At 39.7% G+C, this 12888-nt stretch overlaps 1 protein-coding gene across 3 annotated transcripts in view; it reads left to right on the top strand.

Annotated features, from left to right (window-relative positions):
* The window catches only part of ttc28 (tetratricopeptide repeat domain 28), a 323900-nt gene that overhangs the window by 171399 nt on the left and 139613 nt on the right, over window positions 1-12888 (top strand). The window lies entirely within an intron of this gene.

Raw genomic sequence — 12888 nt, 5'->3', positions numbered from 1 at the left:
TGCTAAAGCCATTTGGGACATTATAGCGTCCTCATGTTAAAAGCTGACACCTTTGCAACTGCATAAGCTACTTTTGCAAGAGTAAGCACTGCTCACATCTTTTTTGCTGTATATCAATAGAGTGGCAACGTGTCACAAATGAGGGACGTGTTCGCGATCTAACACATGCAGAAGCCTTGTGTGTGTGTCAGACATGTTCAGCGGCCAGATCAAGTGTTTTATCAAATGTGAGGGAGGAGAGACAGTAGCGAGGGCCGTTGCTGCCCGCAGGCAGGCCGGAGGACACAGTCTCGCAGGACTGAATAAAGACATGCTTTCATATCATGACGAGCCAGATCGTCTTGTTATGAGTTGTACTGTAAGTACCAGCCTGTGCCCTTCTGCTGTTTTAAACTGGATTTTCACACTAATCTTTATCTCATTAGTGGTGTTTGCTCATATTAGGGATAATGATTTTAACAAGCCCCTTACCTTAAGTAACTACAGTGTATGTGTGTCAGACATGAATGATTCCTGCCGAATGATAAAACAAGTGGGGGAAAAAAATCCCTCGTATTTACATTGAGAGAGGTATCCGAACTGTATCTAGAGACCAGGTTGCATCAGCCGTTCGTAAGTTCTTACTCAGAGTCCTATTATGTCCTTTTATGAAGTCTTGATTTTGTTTTCGGGGTGTTCTAGAATGTGTTTTCATGCTTGATTGTTCAAAAAACATATTATTTTTCACATATTTTACATAATTACAACTCCTCTCTCCTCAGTCTGGTTGAACGCGTAATTTTCGATGAAGCCCCTCCTTCTGAAATACGAAATGTGTTGTGATTGGCAGCGCTTGGCGTGTGTTCAGGAAATGTCACGCCCCTCCACAACCACAAGCTCTACTCAGATGTAAATATTAACGATGGCGTCAATTTCAAACCATTTCGAGCCCGATTCAGACCCTGACAATGTTAACGAACAAGAGGATTGTGCTGAACGGACTTTGCCAGCACAAATTTCACAGGACGTTTCCAAACCGTTTTGTTTCTGTTAAAGCCGTCAGCCTGCATTATTCCAGCTTATTTTTTAAAATAATCGTTTTTTAACAGCAGAATTCCTAGTGAAAAAAATGCATTACCCATGATGCTGTGCACAAAATTACACCAATCAGTGAGTCGGAAAAAGCAACACCCGCCGAAACTTATTTTTGCACATACAGTAAAACTTATAGTATATTGGCTGCTTGTAACGAAAGGACACAGTATTGGTAAATAAACGCAAGTTCTTTTGTCATTCTGTGAGGATTAGCATCCATGCTAATTTCTCGCACTCCTCCTCATGCGATGTGATAGTGTGTTTGGTGTTTCCTCCAGGGCAATAATACATAGAGAATCACCAAGCGCAGTAATTCGGCCCTCACAATGAAGCACTGATTTATCCAGCGGAGCAGCTTAGTCCTATTAATCTCTTGTAACCAAATAAAGTGTGCCCGGGCTTCTCGCGCCGACTGCCGGCTAAGGCCAAGGACTCGTGTCCTCTCTTCGGGTCATTACTAAGCTCGCACCCCCCAGGGCTCTCCATTTCCATTGCAGCTCCTCTGTTCCTCCGCTCCGCCGTGCTTCCCGACTCTCCACGGCTTATCATTTGGAAGCAGATGTGTTGTGACAGTGGGCATTTTCCATATGAGCTGCATAGTTATGACTGAGAGCAAAGCACCGCATGATCCAGGCGGGTCAAACCGCCACATTCATCCTCTCGGTCTGGGCTCGTCTCCTCTAGACGCTGCTGATATGGAAAGCCGTTTAAACAGCCAATCCTGAAACACCTTCCAATCCTCCTCAGAAAAGCCTGCCCTGCACATTCAGGCTGTGCCCCAATTCGCAAACTATATAGAATGCAAGATTAGTGCATCCCAAATCACAGTATGCTAAACTAGATTTTATTTTCAGAGGAAAAATTGAGTGGTGTTTGCCATGCAAAAGTCACCAGTATGATGCTAGGGCAAGTTATGTGACATTTTATGTGCAAAACTCAACAGCACATTATGGTATTAAGGCAGAACGATTTTTTCCAGCTGATGACCGATAATAAAATTGACACCCAATCAAAATCCATCCTGCTTTAAAGAGTTTGAGCAGTTAAAGTCCCCCCCGTGGTGAAAATCAAGCGTTTAGTGTTGTTTATATGTCTATGTGGTGTTTTTAATATGCTTTAAGACAAACCATGTGTAAATTCATAAGTCGACACCATTGCTGAGTATTTCCTCCTTAAAACTGCAGTGAACCAAAGACAGTCTCAAAAACACGCTTTGAAATCGCTGGTGTTTCTGACGTCACAAACTACCTTGTAACCAATCAGATCAACGTGTGATGGTCAACCAGTGGATCTCTGAGCTGAGTGAGTGAGTGGAGGTGGGGCTCATTTGCATATTCATAGAACCACGAATACTAAATGAGGCAAGGGTGTTGAGTTACAGTCCAGCTATTTTAAGGCATGAAGATATTTAAAAAAAACATTTAAATATGTAATTTTGGTGATCAAAGATGAGTTTTAAGGGATAAAATTATTGACTACAGGGGGACTTTAAAGCAACAGATGCCAAAACTGCAGTGCATGCTTCTAATAAACAGAACAATATCGTCTGATGGTGTGGATGCTAATATAGTTATCTTTATCTTTATAGTTATTGTTCTTGGTGTGAAGTGGGTTGTTCTGGGTTGTTGTCACTATGTTGATTGATATATGTTTTTTTTTCTTCTCATAAAATGACAAAAAAGTCATGTTTATTAACAAACAATAGATAATATACAAAAAATATACAAATGTCACCACCAAGAGGTTATTAGCAAGGATGTTGCTATGTTAAATCGCTTAGCAAACACATCGCTTAGAAATTTGAGGTAAGCAAGTATGCTTGTTGTTTTTATGTCTAAATGTCACTGGAACTACGTCTCAAAACTGTCATACACACTACTTTAGTAAAGTGAAGTAGCAGTAGTAGAAATACATAGATTGTGATGCATCCCCAGACTAGCAGTGACCTTTACTGCTGTTTTAAACCAATATCTGGAGTCTGAACATCACATATGCCGCAGGACTAGGTGCACTGAGCCCGCAGGGATTTGTGTAGAGCTTTGGAGCGTCAGACCATAGCTAAAACCTCTCGTGTCAACTCTGTGAATACACCCAACACTGAGCGAATGGCGTGCTTTTGAAATCATATGTCTGGGGGTGGTAGCTTATCCTCTCCAATGTGAATGCACTGAATTCTGGCTTATCGTTCGGCACTGTAACACAGACGGATGCCGCTTCCCTCACAGGCGATGAGCGGAGTTCACTCTTTGAACGATAATTACTCAATGGAACTGATTCAATTAATTGAGGCCAGGAGCAAAAACTGGAAAGATCGGAACAAATTAAATCATAATTATCAGCTACTTAGGAGAGGCCACACCTGAGTAATTTCAAATTAAGATAAGTGTATGTACATAGCAGTTGTCCTGCTGTAGGAAGCAGACAGCACTGACGCTATTAACACACACCGTGTGACGCCAATCCAGATTCACTTATTCTGAGCTGGATCAAACTAACGCTTTCTGATGCTCAATGAAATTATATCCACTGCGCTGGGCTTTATCTTCCTCTGAGAGTGAGTGTGTTAGTGCAGTGTGTGTTTGTTTGTTGAAAGCGGCAGTGTTTTATCGCCAGTATAGTGTTACCCTACATTTAACCGCACTAATGTGGCGTCTATCAACACGCTAAACCAGCACTTTGATTCAAACCGCTTTAAATATGCATAAAAACACTGCGTGTTTAATGCCTACTTCAGATATACTGCATACTGCATGAGTATACTACATACTTTGGTAATAAATAGTATATGAAACTGTATGTAATTCAGTTAGTGGTGTCTGTGCAATTTCTTAAAGGGGTGGTTGATTATGATTTCACTTTTCTAACTTTAGTTAGTGTGTAATGTTGCTGTTTGAGCATAAACAACATCTGCAAAGTTACAACATTGCTCAAAGTTCAAAGCAAAGGGAGATATTTGCTTTTAAATAAATCCCTTTTTAAGGACTACAACAAACGGCTGGTAGAGACTACACGACATTCCTCCCGGGTTAATGACATCACAAACCCTAGAATTTGCATAAACCCCGCCCCCGGAACACGATTTATAGATTATCAAGACAGAATATGCTAATCAATGACTAGAAGATAACTACACATAAGCTACATAAACTCATCAACTAACCATTCAGAAATGTCCTGTTGCTTCTACATGTTGTCACTTCTTCTTGAGTCTCTCCATCATTGTCTGAATCCGGTTTGAACATAAAAGGCTAAAAGTTTTTGAAATTTTCAACGCATGTCTGTGTGAGTGCAAGCTGTTGAAGCCCCGCCCCCTGTGCCGGGAGCAGCAACTCATTTGCATTTAAAGGAACAGATACAGAACGGTGCGTTTTTGCTCACCCTCAAAAATTGACAATTTTAACATGCGATATAAAAATATCTGTGGGGTATTTTGAGTTAAAACTTCACATACACACTCTGGGGACATCAGAGACTTATTTTACATCTTGTGAAAAGGGCATTATACCACCCCTTTAAACACATTAATTTCATATGGAGATGCAAGGAGGTCTAAAAAGATAGTGTCATCTGCCATAAAAAAAGATATTGTATGTTAGTATGCTATTCTAAATTCACCCTCTGTGTATGAAATTATGTACTTTGTGAGTATGTACTGTATTTCTTGACTGAAGTACAATCTTCAGGCATGCAGCTGTTTAGTACAAACACATTCCAAAAAATATATTTTTGATTTGTTTGATTGAAGCTATGTTATGTAATAATAACTTATTTTTAAAAAATATATATATTTCATGGTTATAACATAATGCATGTTGTCAAATTATAAATAATTGTCAAATTAGGAGCACGTGCTTCTGGGGAAGAAGTGTGTGCAGAAACAGTAGTATCATTTTGAATATCATTTTTTCAGAGTGCTTGTACACTAAAAGCACGCATGCAGGAAAGCAGGTGGATGTTTCAGGACACAGCTTCTTCATGAAGCTCACTTGTGGTTTTTGCTAATGAACGTCTGTGACGAGCGGCGCAGCCGGGATCTTTAGCTCTGACGTAGACTAAGGTCACTCTTGTGCGTGTAGTAACTATTCTTCTGTGACTCCAGGTCAGTCTCATGCAATCGATGATATTCCAGTAAACAAGGTGGCGGTCGGCCAAGCCATTGTTTCGCTACGGTGTGGCTGGAGAAATTCCTTAATCTCGCGTCTACAGCAGAGCTCAGGAGAAGAAAAATCGTGTTTTCATTCCAAGAGCGAGCAAGAGAGCTTTGCCGGTCTGGCCTCCTTGCTGGCTGGAAACCGTAGCTCTGTCACAGCGCCCTGATTTACACCCCTGCTTTTCCTGCATTCTCTCCACAGCCTCTTCAGCCCTTATAGTCTATACGACCACGCTGAACTCAACTCGTCTGTGCTGTTTTTCATTGCACTTTGGGCTGACGCTGACCGTGTCTCTCTCACTGCAAAACTGAACAGTGAAATTTAAACTTAAAGGGATAGTTCACCCAAAAATGAAAATTAGTCCATGATTTACTCACCCTCAAGCCATTCTAGGTGTATTTGACATTCTTCTTTCAGACAAATACAATCAGAGTTAGGCTATATTAAAAAAAGTCCTAGCTTTATAATGGCAGTGAATGGGTATATTTTTTGAAGTCCATTAAAGTGCATCCGTCCATGATAAAAGTGCATCTATACATCATAAAAGTGCATCTATCCATCATAAAAGTGCATCTATCCATGTTAAAAGTGCATCTATCCATGATAAAAGTGCATCTATCCATCATAAAAGTGCATCTATCCATGATAAAAGTAATCCACATGGCTCTGTTGGGGTTTATAAAGGCCTTCTAAAGTGAAGCGATGCGTTTGTGTAAGAAAAATATCCATATTTAAAACTTTATCAACTAAAATAACTAGCTTCCGGCAGACGGCCGTACGCAAGTCGACTTACGCCAAAAGAGTAATACTTGATGATATATGATGTAGGATGTAGGAGTAGCGTAAACTTAAGCCCTATTCGGACGGGACTAGTTTAACATGGTGAGGAGGGGTAAAGTAATTATCACCAGAGCTTCTCTGTGATTTTAGTCCCGTCCGAATGTGCATCTCAGTGATCATTACTGACAATGTCAGTAAAGATTACAGCAACTTTTACCTTCAGTAAAAAGGTCAGGAAAAATTACCTCAGGTAATACTAATCTCGTGCGAATAGACCTGCTGTAAATATGTACATAAATATTTCATAATTTCCTGTTTAAAAGTAGTTTTCCGCGGTTTTTAAAGTGTGGAGACGCTTGAAGAAGCAGTTGCGTTCTAGACGCTGGGGCGAGTCTGTGGCAAAACTCAAGTGTTTTCCACATTCAGATCAGAAAGAAGATCGACAGCACTTATTAGAGGCACGAAACATCTTTTAGCGTTAGGTAAGTGCCTATTACCAACACAATCCAATCTGAAGTTCATTAATACAGCGTTCGACTTGACATAACTGTTTTATATATATAAATATAGGTTATACAGTATGTGTTTGCACACGTGACATCAGGAAGCAACGTAATACACACGAGGAGAGGAGTGACGGCGGTGCGTAAATCAAAAAGTTACTCTCCCACTTCTGCTAGTTTTACTGACATTTTATCCCGTGCGAATTGGCCATTAATATTACAGACGTCCTGTGGTAAAATTACATTATACTCCATCCACCCTAGTAAAGTTAATCCCGTCCGAATAGGGCTTTAGACGCCTCTCGCGGTTCAAGTTCAACTCAAGCTCCTCCCACATCTCTCTTTAAAAACTCTTGTTTTAGACTTCTAATTCGTGACTGGTGTTTTCCTCTGCGCTTCCGGCTTCGTCATTACTTTGTGCGTCAAGGTCAAGTGTTATCGGTAAACCGATGCGTACGGCCGTCTGCAAGAAGATATAAAATATACAGCCTTTCACTGCCATTATAAAGCTTTGAAAGAGCCAGGACATTTTTTAATATAACTCTGATTGTATTCGTATAAAAGAAGAATGTCATACACACCTAGGATGACTTGAGGGTGAGTAAATCATGGGCTAATTTTATTTTTTTTTATTTTTAAGTTTGTTAATTTAAAAAAATGATGTAACTGCCAATTTATTAGTATTTACTGTCTTCTCAAGTGTGTTTGCATTCAGGCCAAAAGCACAAGCCAAGCAGCAGGAGTGGCATATATTTGGAGCTGTGATAGAGAGGGATAAATAATGCGGCGTTTGCAGGAGGCCTTCGCCACACACGCTCCAGCGCAGCGTAAATCTCCCACACTTTGCCTCACAAATAATCCTTCAAAGCCATCCTGAGGTTTTGGGGGAATGATTGGCTTTTGTATCTCCTCCCTGTTTGTGCCGAGTCTATTCAGACTGCAGATCTGCAGCAGAACGTCACTATTAAATCAGCACATTTAAGACGGGAGCCTCGACAAAGCCTCTCTCCACTTCTGAAAGACCCGAGCACGGCATACTGTCACGGATCGACTGACGCGCTTAGCATTCCCGAGCGTTCCTGATTCTGCGCCATGTTTCGCTCCTGCAGGGAAAAGCAGGAGCTGTTGTGGCCGAGAGAGGTTTGGTTTCAGGGTTAGAGGAGCAGAACAGCTCTCGTCTCTGATCTCAGAGCTGTGTGAGGACATACACACAGTAAAGAGAATAACATATGGGCACAAAAAAACACAATGTTGCAGTTTTCCCTCAGAGCGTCTCGCTGTATAGAACAGGGGCAGATAAAAATACATGCTGAGTTACAGTACAGGAGTTTATTACAACCCATCGACCAGGCAGTGTTGAAATAGTGTTGCACATTCATAGTACATAATCTATCTATCTATCTATCTATCCATCTATCCATCTATCCATCTATCTATCTATCTATCTATCTATCTATCTATCTATCTATCTATCTATCTATCTATCGTTCTATCGTTCTATCGTTCTATCTATCGTTCTATCTATCGTTCTATCTATCTGTCTGTCTGTCTGTCTGTCTGTCTGTCTGTCTGTCTATCGTTCTATCCATCCATCCATCCATCCTCCATCCATCGTTCTATATATCATCCACCCATCCATCCATCCATTGTTCTATCTATCTATCTATCTATCTATCTATCTATCTATCTATCTATCTATCTATCTATCTATCTGTCTATCTGTCTGTCTGTCTGTCTGTCTGTCTATCTATCATTCTATCTATCGTTCTATATATCGTTCTATCCATCCATCCATCCATCTATCCATCCATCCATCCATCCATCCATCGTTCTATCTATCTATCTATCTATCTATCTATCTATCTATCTATCTATCTATCTATCTATCTATCTATCTATCTATCTATCTATCTGTCTGTCTGTCTGTCTGTCTGTCTGTCTATCTATCGTTCTATGTATCGTTCTATATATCGTTCTATCCATCCATCCATCCATCCATTGTTCTATCTATCCATCCATCCATCCATAGTTCTATCGTTCTTTCCATCTATCGTTCCATCCCTCCATCCATCTATCCATCTATCTGCCGAGTTACAGTACAGGGATTTTTAGAACCCACCGACTACTCAGTGTTGAAAATATGTAGTGTTGCACATTCCTAGTACAAAAACAAAAAAGGGAGCGTTTAGTCACGAGTTTTCAGAAAGAAAACTCCTCTCTCTGTCCATTAGCCGAATATGCCTTAATGTCTGGAAAAGAAACCGCGACGCAGCAACAAATGTATAATGAGCTTGACTTTTTCATCAGCAGCGAGTGTGTTTGTATTGCAGTCTGGGGGAATGTGCTGCATATATGTGTGTGTGTGCAGTAATGCGTGCCGGCCTCCACCTGCAGCGAGTCTCTCTGCAGTCCTTACATTTATCAGAAAGATTCATGAGAAATTATCTTTTGTCCCCCGGAAAAGCGCCGAAGGAGGCGCTCCGAGACACGAGCACGAGAACGCATTCTTTCAGACAATCGTCGCATAAATGTTTCAGCGCTGTTTTCAAATGCGCAATAATATCAGACATAATTTGAGCCGGCCCAGCATGCTTTGCAGTCATCAGGGGTTGTTTCCTTTGATCATTAATGTGCAATCCAAGGCATTTCAAAAAGAGCTCGGAGCTTTTTCACACCGCTGGAAATGGATGCTAACGAGGCAGCCGGCGAACGCGGTTGCGCTGCGGTAAACGCTAAAGAACTGTTAATTAGCGGATGCCTGCTAATAGGCCGCGCTGTCACATAATACACACTGCAACCCGCCATCCTGTTTAGACCTTTTTTTTTGGCCGTCATTATGCGAGAAAACTGCATGTTATTCATCCTGAACCGTATCCTCCTCATAATTGCATTTTGCTTGGCGAAGATGCACTAACATGCAATGATATTTCAGACGGGCCTTGCTTTGAAGCAGTCCTGAAATATGCATTGGGCATGTTGGCTGAGGTGATGCAAAGAGCCAAATTTCCGCCCTGTTGGGCTTGAATGGGCTAGATCTTTCAGTTACACTTAGTAAGTAGATCATTTTGCTCTCATTAAAGGTGGAAACGGGGCTGTATGCCACAATGCACTGATGCCAAGCCTTCAGAAAACACAGAGAAAGAGGCTTTTCTGCTTTGAGAAGGACATGAAACGTCGAACGGTGGAGATGCCTCGCGTTCCCAGCCCTGTTGGTCCCCGGGGACCGAGACTCATTAGCACTTGACTTCAGAGCGACCCAGTCCTGCTTCTTAGGGCTCTCAGATGTGGATAGAAGATGCCGGACTGAGAGCTGAGGGTCCGCGAACGCTTTCCATCCCCTCCGCTTCTCTCTATCCCATCACCCCCTACTGTTTGCTCAGTTTGACTGACAGCTGGGTGAAGTTCAAGGCGCTGGGAATACTCTCCTGCTCCGGCAGTGAGACGATGACAAAAGATAAATGTGATAAAACTTTTAGTGCCTGGCAGATCTGAAGGGTAGTTCGGTACTCAAATGTGGCTCGTATTTGTAACGTCATGCAATCTTATTCCTAAATCATATTTATTGGAAAGGATCCTCGTAGATAATGTGCAGGGTTTGTTAAAGCGCACTTTATTAATCCGTTTGAAATGGCTTGATTTCTTTGATTCTGAATCTTCTTAGCATTTACCTCACGGTACCATTAACATTTCTTTTTGTACTTATGAGGAAGAAATATTTGGAAAAAGGAAATGCAGTTCATTTGAGGTCATCCATCCATCGTTTTATCTATCCAACATTCTATCTATCAATCCATACATCCATCGTTTTATCTATCCAACGTTCTATCCATCCATCCATCCATCCATCGTTTTATCTATCCAACATTCTATCCATCCATCCATCGTTTTATCTATCCAATGGTCCATCCATCCATCCATCCATCCATCCATCCATCCATCCATCCATCAGATACAATCTTTTAGACACAGTCTAATGATTGTTCCCAACTATTTATTAGTTTATGTAGTACTTTTTTCTTTTTTTGTAGTGCATAAGCGCTACATTATTATTATCATTAATATATATATTAATATTATCATCATTAATTTTTTTTTTTTAAATGTGATGAAGAAATCAAGTAAATATTGATTTCTTCATCTTATTTTTCAAACTTTTTTTATTCTTTTTAATGTGTTATGTAAATATACAGGACAACTTATTATATAGCTTGTAATATTGATAGTGAAACGTAATATTTTTTTCAATTATCGATTTAAAATGTAATCCTTGTTTAATTATTTATTAGTTTACTTAAACCAAATATGTAAAGTGCTTTGAGTACCCTGAAAAACACTATATAAATGTAACACATTATTAATATGTAACTGATTCATTTTTATAAATTAACAGTGTATTGTTTAAATATATGTTGTCATATGAACGGCACAGTAACAGTTTTCAGTGTATTTCCAGTCAGGTGTGATGAAATTAGTATATTGCAGTTCAGTAAACGAGTCTGATTCATTGAGTTACTGCTCGGACTGATTCATAAGTGTTTCTGATTCACTAAAATGAAGTGTCTCACAAGATTCTTTCGTTCAGGAATCGGACTACACTGGTCTCGCTGTATGTTTAGCAGTGTAATATACTGTAGGAAACACTGTAAGAGTGGTTTAGCATGGCGTCTTGTCCGCTGCATGTTCATATATATTCACCCGTGGCATTGTGTTTATGTTGCTCATAGTCAGAGATTTCTATTATCCTGAAGCTGAAAACATTGGAGGGACTGTCAGTGACTCTGTTGGGCTCGGATGATCTGATCAAAGCTGGTATCCGGCCTGAGAGTCTCTCCAGCACTGTATACATGTACGCTAGCAGCCTCTGTGTCCCTCGTATATCGTATAGGATGAAAGGAATGGAAGTTCAAAGTCTTCTTATTAGGCCTCATGTGCTTTATTCTCTCAGCTCATGATGCTTGTGTGTGTAGCTTATATAACGCTGACATGGCCTGATATTTTACAATGTTCGTATGTCAGTGTGTTCTCATGGTTTTCAGTGTTATCAGCATTAATATGCAGTTTCATTAAATTTTAATACACAAAAAGGATGTCTAATCAACTGAATTTGTTAAACTTTAACAATTTCAACAATATATTAAAATTTTAACAATAATAGGGCTTATGAAATTCTGTCGTCTCTTATTTTTTTCTTGATTCTGCTTTATGATTTAATAAAAATGTTTTATCGAAATGTAATAATTATATAAGTGCATAAAAGTTTAACAAACTTTTACTGTAACAAGTCGATTCATGTTTTTAAATGTAATGCAGCACAACAGAGATTTACTGGGTAAATTAAAACTTGCACGGAATATGTCTGATATTGTGTAATATTGCTTAAAAATAGTTTAGTGTAGTTAAATTGATATATATATATATATCAATTCTATATATCAATTCTATATAATAAAACTTAAAATGAAATAAAAAAAACTGTATAAAAACTAATAAAAAATTACAGCAACAACAACAGAGGTATTATCGTTAACTAAAACTAAAGATATTAAAATAAAGCTGAAATAAAATAAAATAAAATATAAATATTAGTTGGAAAAACTTGAACTAAACAAAAAGTAAAAATGTTGCCTTGACAATAAATAATTTGTATAAAAACTAAAATAAAAATAATCATAAATAGCAATATAAAAAAAAAATAAAAAAAAAATAGCACATAACAAAATGACTAACAATTAAACTAAAATGAACCTGAAAACAAAAAATATCAAAATAAAAGCCAATTTAAAATACTAATAAAACTTTAATTCAGTTTAAAACGGAAAATAGAAAATATTATTACTTATAAAACTATAATAGGATCTCAATGATACTAAAACAACACTGGACTCTCCACAATACATTGTCCGGGTCACATGACTTTCCGTCGGCCCGTCCCCCGTCCCGCAGAGGTCGTTTATGAAAGCCTTGATTGACAGCCTAATTACCCAGTGCAACAGCGGGATCTCTGCTCTGCTGTAGGCCCACAGGATCGAGAGGCACGGATGGATGGATGGATGAAGGAGGAGAATTCGTCCTCTGTCAGGGGACCGCGAGTGCGTTTACACACTCAAAACGGTCGGGCAAATGGCCAATCAAGAGCACAGATAAAATGGAAACAGATAATAGGTGAGGAGAGGAGGATTGGGGCGGATAACACACACACGGTGCATTCAGGACAGGTCTAGCGGGCTGTGTTTGCTCTGGTTCAGAGACTGATGGGCTTTAACTAGACAGCTGAGGTTCAGCTGTTCCCTCTCGAACACAAGCAGAGGTCACGCTCCTCAAGGACGGACTGACGGAAGGACAGAAGGACGGACCGTCTTCCTCACTGCCGAGTCTGGCAG

This window comes from Squalius cephalus (genome assembly GCF_949319135.1).
Source record: "Squalius cephalus genome assembly, chromosome: 24".
NCBI classification, from domain to species: domain Eukaryota; kingdom Metazoa; phylum Chordata; class Actinopteri; order Cypriniformes; family Leuciscidae; genus Squalius; species Squalius cephalus.
Note: the sequence above shows the minus strand (reverse complement) of the source record. Positions and strands in the feature narration are given on the sequence as shown.